This window comes from Rosa chinensis, chromosome 7, assembly GCF_002994745.2.
Source record: "Rosa chinensis cultivar Old Blush chromosome 7, RchiOBHm-V2, whole genome shotgun sequence".
NCBI classification, from domain to species: Eukaryota; Viridiplantae; Streptophyta; class Magnoliopsida; order Rosales; family Rosaceae; genus Rosa; species Rosa chinensis.
Window position 1 is genome coordinate 9,135,796 of NC_037094.1, and position 13,692 is coordinate 9,149,487.

A 13,692-nucleotide genomic window follows, 5' to 3' on the forward strand; every position below is an offset into this window, starting at 1 on the left:
GGTGATGGCGCCCTAGGTGATGCTGCAATCACCAACTTTGCTTCAAATAGCATTTCAGACGCTCATGCCCAACCAAAATCCTCATTCTTCTAAGGGTTAAATATTGTTTACTCCCTATACTTATAGGATTTCATCGTTTCAGTCCCTGACTTTCGAATTTCACCTTAAAAGTCCTTGAACTCCCAATTTCCCTCCAAGTAGTCCCTGCCATCAAGCATCTGTCAAAAACTCCGTTATTTTCCCCTAAAAAGTCTATTATACCCTCAATTACTTTAAAAAAAAATATCTTCTTCTCTTTTTTTATTTTTTTTCTTTTTACCTCTTATTCTTCCGGCTCTCTTACCTCCTTTTATTCATCTCCTCATCAAGATGGTTCCAATCCACACACCTTCAAGAGGTGAAATGAAAAAAAGAAATAAAAGAGAGAGAAATAATAAAAAAATTAAAAAAAAAAAAGAGTAAGTGAAGGCATAATAGACATTTTGGCAACTTTAACAGAAAATTTTGACGGCAGGGACCAATTGGGAGGAAATTGAGAGTTAATGGACTTTTTAGGTGAAATTCGAAGGTCAGGGACTGAAACGATGAAACCCTATAAATATAGGGAGTAAACAGTATTTAATCCTTCTTCTAAAGCCTCTCGCTCGTTTTACAAAGCCCGTTCCTTAGGGAAGTTAGGATTGAGACCATCCTATGCAAAAGATATGAAAATACTCATTTTGTTCTTACATAGAGTCCATGGGGATTCTATAGACTAGTTCAACCAACTTACTGACGTTTAAGTATCTCATGATGTTGGTTGACAAGCAAACACGCTGGTCACGTGTTGTGTCATTGTCCACCTATAAATGTTGTTTATGCTACACTCCTAGCACATATCATATGACAACAGGCTCACTCCCCGGATCATCCTATTCCGTCAATTGGACTTGACAATGCTAGAGAGTTTACATCGAAGACATTTGATTATTATTTGAATGGGACTGATGTTGGACATCATATCCTCATGTACACACCTAAATGGTCTCACGGAAACGACTACGATGGTAGCCCGGATATTGGTAATGCGCACCAATCTCCTTATATCCGCTTGGGGTGATGTAATATCGCATGTAACTATGCTAATTCGTCTACGACCCACCGCCACTCACTCTACCTCTGCGTTACAGCTAGTGACTGGGTACAAGTATCGTACTTACGCATATTTGAGTGTGTCATTTGCTCCTCCACAACGCTCTATGATGGGTCCTTACAGACGAATGGGCAAATACGTTGGATTTGAGACTCCAACAATGATCCACCACTTAATGCCCTTACTAGGCGATCTCCTTACTGCTAGATTTGTGGATGTCACTTTGATAAGACAGTCTTCCCGTTGTTATGGGGAGATAAGAACACAAATGTTCAGCAGGAACGATAGGAATTTTCGTGGTCTGTCTCCACTATGTCTCATCTCGATCCCTGTTAAAGTGATGAGATCACACATATCTGCAGCAAACATGCCTGCAAGGATGGACGTCTCTATGAGAGGACGTAGCGCCACTCTACAAGGAGGTTACAGTTCTTCCTGTTCATTGAACGATTCGTTTTACATCCCCAAAATGGCCAACGAAGGAGTTGTCCATGTGTCTTCTCTAAGGTGAACAACGACATTTTGCTGAACATTCTGAGGATACTGCCGGCGGTGGCGTTTGCATGTGCGGCGTGCGTTAGCAGAGCGTGGAACAGAAACTGCAGTAGCATTCTCTACCGCCCCAAGTTCGTTTAAGCTATGTCTGTGAACCCAGACCCCTGTGTGAGTAAAGTCATTTACGATCTGCATTTTTTTTTTTTTTTGATTGAAAAAATTGAAAAACAGCTCGATTAATCTTGGTTTTTTTGTTCCATTTGTTCTTGAAGGAGGTTGTGGATGAGGTTTTCTCTCAGCCGATTCGTCCCGACTTTGCAATTGTTTACATTGGCATGGAGTTTAGCTTGCCATTCACAAGCCTCTTTGTAAGTCTATCTCATTTTGGATAATTTGATAATTGATACATAGCAAGTCATCTTGTTTTTGTTTTATTTTTATTTGAGAAAAATTCAGTTACCGTCCCCAAACTATTCTGCCAAGGCCAATTTGATACCCAAACTCTCAAAAGTATCAATGTGATACCTAAAGACCTAAATTGGCATCAACGTGATACTTCCGTCCAAAATTTCTGACGGCGCCGTTTGTTTGCTGACGTGGCAAGCACGTGAGTCCAAAAAAAAAGTGAAATGACCCATTTACCTTTTTTTTTTGGAGAAAAATTTAGCTACCGTCCCCAAACTATTCTGCCAAGGCCAATTTGATACCCAAACTCTCAAAAGTATCAATGTGATACCCAAAGACCTAAATTGGTATCAACGTGATACTTCCGTTCAAAATTTCTGACGGCGCCGTTTGTTTGCTGATGTGGCAAGCACGTGGGTCCCAAAAAAAAGTGAAATGACCCATTTACCCAAATCGAGCAATTGGCAGTGTGTGGGAGAAGCTAAAGGTACCAAGTACTAGCTGGTAAGTCTTTTTCTCAATCTAATTGTGCTCAATTGCTATCTGGGTTGGTTTTGCTTTTTTGGTTTATGCTGGGTTTTTTTTTAGTTCTTATATACATGAATTCATGTTATATGTTGCTTTGCCCTTATGATTGTGATTTTGATCGGAGTATTTGGTATATGTTGTTACTGACATGACGGCGGCAGTGGAGGAGGAGGATGCTGAGGTTGTTGCGGTGGAGGAAGGGGTTTGATGAATGGAGGTTCTATTAGCGAATGGGTGACGGTCTCTACGAAGAAAGAAGATGGTTGGTGGAGCTAAGGTTCACCAAAATTTGGTGTGCAGCGAACCAGTTTTCCAGTTGGTTGCCCCGAAAGAGGAAAGCTGCTGAGCGGAGAAGAAGGAAATCAGTTTTGGAGGAGAAGAAGACATGGGTGTCTCTGGGTGCCCAGAGCAGTTTTCTGGGTGCAGAAAGATTTGATTTTTTTTTGTCAATCGTGTCACCCAACTTTCGTTTTGGGTCCGTCTGCTGGGGGTTGAATGCGAAGAACATGGATTTGTAGCAGGAATTGGAGAGGATGATGGCAGCGTTGGTGATGGTTTGGGAGGAGGGGAAGGAGATGAGAGAGAGGAGGAGGAGAGAGAAGAAGAAGAGGACTGAGTTTGAAGAAGAAGCATAAGCCATTTTTCTTTGATTCTTGGGTGGAGGAGAAGGAGCGGAGCTTGCGGTGGTTTGGCTAGAAGAAAATCCTAGAAGAAAAAGAAGAAGAAGAAGAAGAAGAAGAAGAAGAAAATGAAAAGAAAAAAAAATGCTCCTATCATTTAATAGGATTGATCTAGGTGCTTTCACTTAAGTTAATTAGTAAAGGAAAGTAAAATATGGGAAATCATTTGCTTCAAATGTTTCACATGATCGACTTGTTTCTCATGACTTAGATGATCAATTATAGGATTTGAATTGAGTTTAATCATATGAAATTGGTTTTGATCTTTGTTTCTTACATTTCATCATTGCATATATGTTTTTATATTTTCTTTATTTCATTTAATTTTAATTTTCAATTTTATAAATCTTAAAACCCCCTTATTTGTGTTTACTTGTATATATTTATATTCTTTATTTTATTTTTGTAAATAATACTTTATTATTTTAATTCTTTATTTGTTTACACAATTGTATATATTTATATTCTTTATTTTATTTTTGTAAATAATATTTTTATTTATTTGTTTACACAATTACAGGTGTACCCTCAATTCTCGGTTAGAACGATCCCTACTTATTCTATACTAACTAGGGCTGTCACTCGGTCGGTTCGAATCGGTTATATGTATTACCAACTTCAAAATCAAAACTTTCGGTTTCAAAACTGAGCTACCAATTACCAACCAAAATTTTCGGTTTTTAATTATATCTACCAAATTCGGTATTTCGGTTTTCGCTATTACTAACTTTAGAACAATTAATTCTTTATAATATAAATTAGAATGAAAGTGATAAACTTTGTATTCATCTACTAATTATAGCTTTCTTTTGTATATATGACATCAAGTTTTAGCAATTTTCAATAAAACTAGGTTATTTAACCATCTTTGAGTAGGTTACTTAAAATATATGTACTATTAATGTAGTATATGTAGTATATGTAGTAATGTTCATATTATTATAAAAACTTTTTATGTTTATTTCTTAATATACATGTATGTGTATTGAAAACTGTAGTATATAAATCTAATATTTAGATAATCGGTAGATTCGGTATTTACCAAAACCAAACCAACTTTTTCAGTAATTTTCGATTTCGGTTTTATCGGTCTCTGTTACCAAAAAGTCGGTTTACCAAACCTAAAACATCGGTTGGTATTCGGTCGGTTTGGTAATTACCAAACCAAGTGGCAACCCTAATACTAACGATGACATTTTACAAGGTTAAATTACGGGCTCATTTTGAGCGTGTCAATTTTTGGCGCCGTTGCCGGGGATTGACACTCATTTCGAGCTTGTCAATTTTTGGCGCCGTTACTGGGGATTGACGCTCATTTTGTGCGTGTCAGCAAACAGACGACACCATTAAAGATTTTTGACCGAAGTATCACTTCGATGTCAAAATACTTCTTTAGGTATCACATTGATACTTTTGAGAGTTCGGGTATCAAATTGGCCTTGGCAGCATAGTTTGGGGATGGTAGCTGAAATTTTCTTTTTTTGAGGAATTAACAAAAAAAAGGTAAAAAGTCGATTTTGCCCTTTTTTTGGACCCACGTGCTTGCCACGTCAGCAAACAAACGGCGCCGTCAGAAATTTTGGACGGAAGTATCACGTTGATGCCAATTTAGGTCTTTAGGTATCACATTGATACTTTTGAGAGTTCGGGTATCAAATTGGCCTTGGCAGAATAGTTTGGGAACGGTAACTGAATTTTTCTCTTTTTATTTTTTGGGAAGTCTTCTTTTGGATTTGTGACGCAGTCGGATTGATAACTAGGTTTACCAACAATAAACCTAAGCAAAAGATTCTGGAGTCCACCAGAGATAAAAGAGAAAATCTCTATTTTATTGATCAAAAGATGAAAGATGCGTTCTGCAGCCGCCTGCGGCTGCATAAATAAGAGAAAAATACCATAGGGCGACTAACATCGAAACCCTAAAGCCCATGGATAAAAACGAAAATAACCCAAAAATAATTAGGAAAACCAAAAACGGATAAAATAGAAAAATGCAGTTTTGAGACCCTAAACGACCTCGAAAGCCCGAAAAATGCTACAGCTCATAGCAAAGCAATGAGTCTTGTTTCTGGTTCGGACTCCGGAAGCCCATTTCACGTCTACTAGTCACTTTTCGTTTTCCTCCTTTAGCACGATCCAATTGTTCTTCAAATTGGACTGCCATATGTTCTGCATCAATTTGTTTGATAAATGGTTATCGTGTGTAGGTCTTCAAAAAGGTACCGCGTGGAGTTCCAATCATCATCAATCAAGCTGTTGGGCTAATCGGCGTCGATGCTGGAGCAGATGAAATCTTAGAGGTTTTATTTTCCTTTTCCTTTTCCTTTTTTCTTTCAAATTTGAAAAGCAGCCCAAATCGCAACCCTTTATTGACATACAACCCCTTGTAGATCGAAGGATCGAGTAGTGCTAGCAATTCTCAAGAGTACTGAGTACTACTCAATTAAATTTTGAAAGAAGAGATTAAATGAAAGAGGTTCATGCATTTGTCCTAATTGAAGTCGTCGACTCGTTTTAAATTATGTTGCCATATATATATGAGAATGGGAAAATCATGGAATCCACATTGGCATCAAGTTTGAAAGGAACATGATTAGCTTAGAGAATTAAATGAAATTAATTTTTGTAATCATCTTGAGAGCTTCATATGTCTTTCGAAAACAATCAAAAACAAGCTAGTTTTGATTCTTGGGTCACAATAGCTCACTCTCACTTCAATTTTTTTTTCCTGCCCAAATTATTCCTCTATTTAATTATTTGTGTTCAAATTCCAGGTTAGTGTACATACATGTACATTTGCAAGCATAATTAGCTATAATGGGCCATGCTCATTGTACCGCCAAAGGTACTAATTCCAACCGAAGGAATGACATGCAGACACGCCGCCAGACGGGCTACAACCTCAGCATCGGACCACCTCCAGATCGCCACCGACGCGCCGCCACGCGCCGCGTCAAGATGGCATCAGAAGCTTCTGAAGCTGGGAACTGAAGCATATCAGTCCCACATCGAAAACAAAGACAAGATCAGTCTCTTCCTCACCTATAAAAGGTTCTCTCCTCTCTCCTCATTAATTACGCATTCAATACTTACCTACTGTTACTTTGTCAACATAAATACATTGACTAACTTAGGCATCGGAGAGTTGAAGACCGCCCAGCGCGGTCTCCCTCTGACGCCCATTGTATTTTACTTGACAGGTAACGGGAACTATAATACTAACACAAGTATCGATCCGCCCACCGGATCAGCGTTAACTAAGGTCCAGCTACCGCTAGACTTTTAGACATTAACATTGGCGCCGTCTGTGGGAACCCTTGAACTAAAGGTCATCCCACTACAATCACCATGACTAACGATAGCGGGGGAAACGCTGAAGAGCAGGCAGAGCTTCCCGCCATTCCCCAACCCTCCGACCCCGCGATCGGCGTTAACTGCAAACTATTCACAACCCCGGCCAACCCCGGCGGTGAGGCAAATCCAGGCAGCAGCCGCCCGTCAGGCCAAGATCTCGTCACCATGTACGAGATAGCACTGGCGGATCTTCATAAGGCAAACAGAGAGCCTGAGGAGGAGCGCAAGGAGAAGGCCGAAGCCCAAAGACAGATGGCCGCGCTCATGACACGTTTTGAGGAACTAAAAAACACTTTGGCGGTCACCGACCGCCCGGCACAGAGCGAGCAGTCACGCAGCACCAGGCGTAGTCGACCCAGCGCCGGCACAATGGTGCCAGGACCGGTCGTACAAATGCATGTACCGCTGAACCCACCTGGGTTGTCAGGAATGGGACCGCCGCCCATACCCCAACTAATGTTAGAGCAGGTGGCGGAATCACTTCCGCACACCAACCGCTCGAATGCCAGGGCAAGGACTGAGGGTGATCCGCCCATACCTAGGCGCAAGCCAACTCGGCAGGTCATTCAGGCCGATTCCGCCGGCGATGCAACCGCCCAGCTATTGGAAAGGATGCACCAACTGGAGCAGAGGTTGATCCGGGCGGAGACGGGCGTCTCGGCGTCAACTCGGAACCCGCTATTCACTTCCAGACCCGGCCCCTTTTCCGCCGCGATCCTGCAGGCTGTCAGACCGACATATGCAAAAACCCCAAAGATGTCGCAGTATGGCGGAATGACCGATCCCTTTGTCCACATGGACACCTTCAAGAAGGTCACCAACAACAAGGGGTTCGACGACGCCACCTTATGCCATTTGTTCAGCGAAACGTTGGACGGCGAGGCAATGAACTGGTTCTTTGAGTGTTCGCCAGGATCTGTCGGCTCATTCCATGCACTGTCACACGCTTTCCTCTCCCGCTTCATCTTATTGTCCGCCGGACATCACAACACAAGTCAGCTGTTCGGCGTTAAACAGAGGGAGGACGAATCACTGAAGGCCTTCGTCACAAGGTGGCGAGCGGCAGCATCTCAGTGCCGCGATCTAGACAAAACTATGGCATCGGCAGCCTTCAGGAAGGGACTCCTCAAGGGACCGTTCCTCTATCACCTCAATTACAATCATCCCAATGCGACGTACGACCACGTCATGAGTGAGGCGGTTATTCACGCCCAGGCGGAATTCATCACATATGGAGAGACCCCACCACCAGCAACGCCAACAAGGTCAACCCAACCATCTTCCAGTCACCAGGAAACCACTGACAAGCCCCCCTCAGCACCGCCAACTGACAAGAAAATGGAGTGGCAGCAGGACCACCACCAAACCAAGCGGCAGAAGGGGCAGCATTATTACAAGGGAAACCGCCCAACTCATGGGGATAACCACAACAAGCAGGCGGAGTCCTCACAGCGGTATGCAGTGTTCACGGTCCTAACGACCTCATATGAAGATATCTATAATCAGTGCAAGGATCAGATCCCACCGCCACCCCCTCCAAAGTACCCAAAAACAGGCAAACCCAGGAACACTGGCAAGTGGTGTAAATACCACGCGGACAGCGGCCACAATACAAACAGCTGCAATGCTCTCAAAACGGCCATTGAGACTTTGTACCGTGACGGCAAGTTGGAGCAGTTCAAGGTGCGCCAACCACCACCAGTGATTGCCAACGTTGAGACCTTGGGCCGCATCAACACCATCGATGGCGGCGCTCCAATCACCAACATGTCTCACAGGGCAAGAAAGCGCTATGAACGCGCTAACCACCCAAAGGAAGTTTGCAACATCCGCTACGAAAGATCCGCCAAACTCCCGAGATCAGGTTGGGAGCCTATTACCTTTTCAGAGGAGGAGGAGCGCGGAGTACATTTACCCCATGACGACCCATTCTTAGTCGATGCCATTCTTGGCAAATTCTCGGTGGGGAGAATCTTGGTGGATAGCGGGTCCGCTGTAAACGTCATCTTCAGCGGTTGCTACGACCATCTCAAGCGGAACAAGAAACTACTCCAGGATCACGAGCCACTGCTCAGCTTCTCCGGTGACGTCACACAACCACTAGGGTCGGATTACATGCGACTAGTTATTGGCACTAGTCCCTGTATGGCGGAGGTGCACACGGAGTTCATTATTGTCGACTGTTTCAGTTCGTACAACGCCATCATTGGTCGACCAACGCTTAATAAGCTCAAGTGCATCATTGTCGGATACATGCTTCTCGTGAAGTTCCCCACGCCCAACGGCACAGGCTGTGTGAGGGGAAGCCAACAGCTGGCACGAGAATGTTATTCAACGACTATAGCGCGGTCAACACGCCGCCATGAAATCCTGACAGTGGGTAATGACCCACCACCACCGAATATCTTCGAGGATCCTAGAGATGAGGAGAAGAAATATGTAAAGAAGGAGCCGGTTAACCCGGACACGTCGCTGAAGGTTGTCTGCATCTCAGACGAGCACCCTGAGAGGACAGTCCGCATAGGCGCCCAACTAGATCCAAAAGTGGAGGCAGAACTCACTCAGTTCCTACGTGATAACGCCACCGTCTTTGCATGGTCCTATGCGGACATGCTCGGCATCTCCACTGAAATAATCACTCATAAGCTGACCATCAAACCTTCCTTTTATCCCATCAAGCAGAAACGGAGGGCTTTTGATGAGGAAAAATATCGGGCAATCGGACAGGAGGTCGCCAAACTAAGGGACATTGGATTCATCCGCCAGGTCATCTATCCTCAGTGGATCTCAAATCTGGTAATGGTAAAAAAGCCCAGCGGCAAGTGGTGGATGTGCGTCGACTTCAAAAACCTCAACAAGGCATGCCCAAAGGATAGTTTCCCGCTACCTCGTATCGATCAGTTGGTCGATGCAACTGCCGGACACGAACTCCTCAGCATGATGGATGCCTTCTCCGGATACAATCAGATCAAGATGCACCCCAGCGACCAAGAATGCACCACCTTCACCACCGACAAAGGCCTCTACTGCTACAATGTCATGCCTTTTGGTCTGAAGAACGCCGGTGCAACTTATCAGCGGTTGATGAACGCCATGTTCGCTGAGCATCTGGGAAAAATCATCGAGGTCTATATGGATGACATGCTAGTTAAGAGCATAGAAGCCAGTGGACACATGGCAAACCTCAGGATCATAGTGACCATCCTCCTGGCCTATGGTATGCGCCTCAACCCAGAAAAATGTTTCTTTGCAGTCACCGCTAGCAAGTTTCTGGGTTACATCATCAGCGAGCGAGGTATCGAGGCTAACCCAGATAAGGTACAGGCCATCCTTAACCTGTCGGACCCCAAGTATAAAGTGGACGTCCAGTGCTCCAGGGCAAGTTAACCGCCCTTTCTCGATTCATCTCTCGACTTACTGACAAGTGCGTCCCATTCTTCAAACTTCTCAAAACGACTCACAAGAAGGTCATTGATTGGAACCCAGAATGTCAGGCGGCGTTCCAGGGCCTAAAGGAATATCTGGCGGCAGTCCCTCTCCTTTCTGTCCCTGTCCAAGGAGAGACACTATTCATATATCTGGCGGTCTCGGCAACGGCAATAAGCTGCGCCATTGTCCGGCGGGAAGGCCAGGATGAACTCCCAGTATTCTATGCCGGCAGAGGTATGAACGGAGCGGAAACAAGGTATCCACCATTGGAACAGCTGGCTCTCGCACTTATCGTTGCCGCCAGATGCCTCCGCCAATATTTCCAGGCTCACACTATCCATGTGTTAACCAATCAACAGCTGAGGCAGGTAATGCAGAACCCTGAGCACTCGGGGCGCCTCAGTAAGTGGGCGATTGAGCTCAGCGAATTTGACATCGAATACAAGCCAAGAACTGCCATGAAGGGCCAGGCAGTGGCGGACTTCATCGCTGAACTTACTGAGCGTCAGCCGGAACCCGGTACTCAAACCAAGTCCGGAACAGAAATAGTAACTAGTGCAGAGGCAACTCCCCCACAGTCCGAGTGGAACCTACACGTGGACGGCTCCGCCTGTACCAAGGCCAGCGGCGCCGGGGTTATCTTAACAGGACCCGGGGGACTGAACGTAGAGTACGCGTTGAAATTCAACTTCAAAGCTTCAAACAACATGGCGGAGTACGAAGCACTCATCGCCGGTCTACTCCTCGCCATTGACTCAGGAGCTGACAACGTCAACATATTCAGCGACTCCCAACTAGTCGTCAACCAGGTCAACGACAGCTTCCAAGCCAAGGACCAGCAACTAGCGGCATATTTGGGGTACGTCAAAACGTTGCTAAAGAAGTTCAAATTTCACACAATCACACAAATCCCCAGGGAAAAGAACGCCAAGGCTGATTCACTGGCGAGACTGGCAACCGCCCAACCACATCAAAGTCCAGCGGACACAAGGGTGGAGTATCTTGACAAACCAAGTTTCATAAAGACCCTGGCGGAAATCTTCAACGTTTAGGTCAACCCCAGCTGGATAGACGAGATCATTACATATAAGCGCAACGGAACGTTGCCAGAAGATAAGGTCCAGGCAAGAAAGCTCAAGCGAAGAGCAACCCGTTACAACATCCAGTACGGCAAGCTTTACCGCCAGGGATTCACCCATCCTAACCTCAGAGGAGGGTAAGGTTGTCCTAGCAGAAATCCATGGCGGGGAATGCGGAAACCACTCGGGCGCCAGATCCCTGGCCAACCGCACAATGCGACAAGGGTACTTCTGGCCCACACTTGGTGATGACGCCCGGCGGATTTCGAGGTCTTGCCACAAATGCCAACAGTTTGCAGATCTCCCACACGCACCAGCGGAACCACTGTCAATCATCGTGGGCCCATGGATTCATTCCACGTGGGGCCTTGATCTGATGGGAAAATTCCAAACTGCCAAGGGTCAGTTCAAATACATCATTGTTGCCATCGATTACAACAGCAAGTGGATAGAGGCGGAGCCACTGACGGCAATAACTACCGCCAAGGTAATTCGCTTCCTTTGGAAGAATATCTACTGCCGCTACGGTGTCCCACACACAATCATCACAGACAACGGCACACAGTTCAACAATGACGAGCTCATCTCCTTCACCACCAACTTGGGCACCAAGTTGAGGTTTGCATCTGTCGCCCACCCCCAGACCAACGGCCAGGTCGAAGCGGCGAACAAGATAATCAAAAAGTTAATAAAAAAGAAGCTCGACAACGCCAAGGGTTTATGGGCGGAAAAGCTCCCAGAGGTCCTGTGGGCCATCCGAACAACTCCAACCTCCGCCACCGGAGAAACTCCTTTTTGTATGATGTTCGGCACAGAGGCTGTCTTACCCATTGAAGTTACTCAACCTACCGTTAGAGTCGAAGGCTACTGCCCAGAGACCAACAGCGCCGGTGTCAACTTGGACAAGGACCTCCTAGAAGAAAAAAGACACAAGGCCCATTTACATAATTTACAAAACAAACAACGGGTATCACTTTCTACAACGCCAGAGTCAAGGCCCGGAACCTCCAACTGGGGGACTCGGTCATGAAGGAAGTCATTCCGCCACCGACAAAACTCCGCCCAACTTGGGAAGGCCCGTACAAAATTGTGGAAGTCGTTAGCCCAGGCACCTTCTACTTAATGGACAAGGACGGCGTCACGACGGCCCGCCCTTGGAATACTGAACACCTTCGGTATTACTACAAATAGTCAGACCGCTACCCAGGAGCATCTTGACTTAGCTAAATTTTTGTTCAAGTATTTAGCTAAGGGAAGCTACCCAACGGGTACTACCCCACTTTTGTACACTGATCAGTCAGCTATCAATGAAACGAGGAATTATTCAAACCATTGTTACCAAGTCTAGCACTGAGGGCAACTGGCAACGCCAGCAATCGTCGGCGGACCCTATCCGCTACGAGGTGCACTTGGACCAATCTTAATTCCTTTAATGTTTCATTGATCGACAAAAGAAAAATATAACTCAACACTACAGACACATCATGGCAAACCAATTCAGAAATTTATTTTACTCCCCAACATTCTTTACAAACAGATATGCCTCAGCGGCTACAAAAAAAGGGAAAGCAGGAAAAACTATGGAGGTCTCAGCTAGCTTCAGCGGTTGGCTTCGACTTCTTCTGCTTCAACAGGCGGCGGCGCGACCGATCGGCTCGCTTGATCGGACCCTCGAGCTGTCGGACTGGGGGTCTCTATGGTACCGTCTGCCCGGGTGTGCGCCTCCAGAAATCCGGCACGTGACACTTCTGACGGGGTAGGGTGGGGAGTCTGCTAGGACCCTTCCGTCGGATGTGGGCCACTTTCCCCGCTGCCCGAGTGGGTACCTCCAGCTGGGGCAGGCACGACTTCTGTCTCCAGCGGGACACTCTCAGCCGGCGGCACGTCAGGCTGTGACGCTTTTGCAAAATCAATGGCGCCATTCCGCTTCAACATGTCTATATTTGCCCGGGCCCCAGCCTTCGCCGCCTCCATCAATGTCTTCTTATACTCTGCCGACTGCTTGAACGCTTCAACAGCGGCGGACGCGACGGTACTCCCTTCAGCTCTCAGGCGGGTAACCTCACCCCCCAGCCGTTTCACCTCGGCCATCCTATCGGCGGACTCCCGCTGCACTATAATGAGTTTCTTATCTTTAGCGGCTATCCGCTCCTGCAGCAGCGCGATCTCCTGCTCCAACTTGGAGACGCGTTCATTCCTCTCCAAGTCCCGTCGGATGGCCGCATTAAGCTTGCCGCGGGCGTCAGCATAGTCACACTCCGCCTTGACCAGCCCCCGCTCGACCTCCGCCAGTCTCTCCTTTGCCTCCGCCAACTCCCTCTGGAGACCTCCGATTTCTTCCCTGAGCTCTTCCTCAATCCGGGGCTGCTTCGACGCCGCCACGAACATATCATGTAATCCCGCCGATATTTGACCAAACGCCGAGCTGAAGGGCGATTGGTCAATTGCCGTCGGGCGCGATATGCCCGCCAGACCGCCGAACCCCAGCCGCTCGCACAGATGGAAGAGGAACTCCCGCTCCCCTTCTGTCATAAATGGCGCATACTCGGCGAACGAGTCTAGCTCACCGACGGCGGGCGCCTCTCCCTCC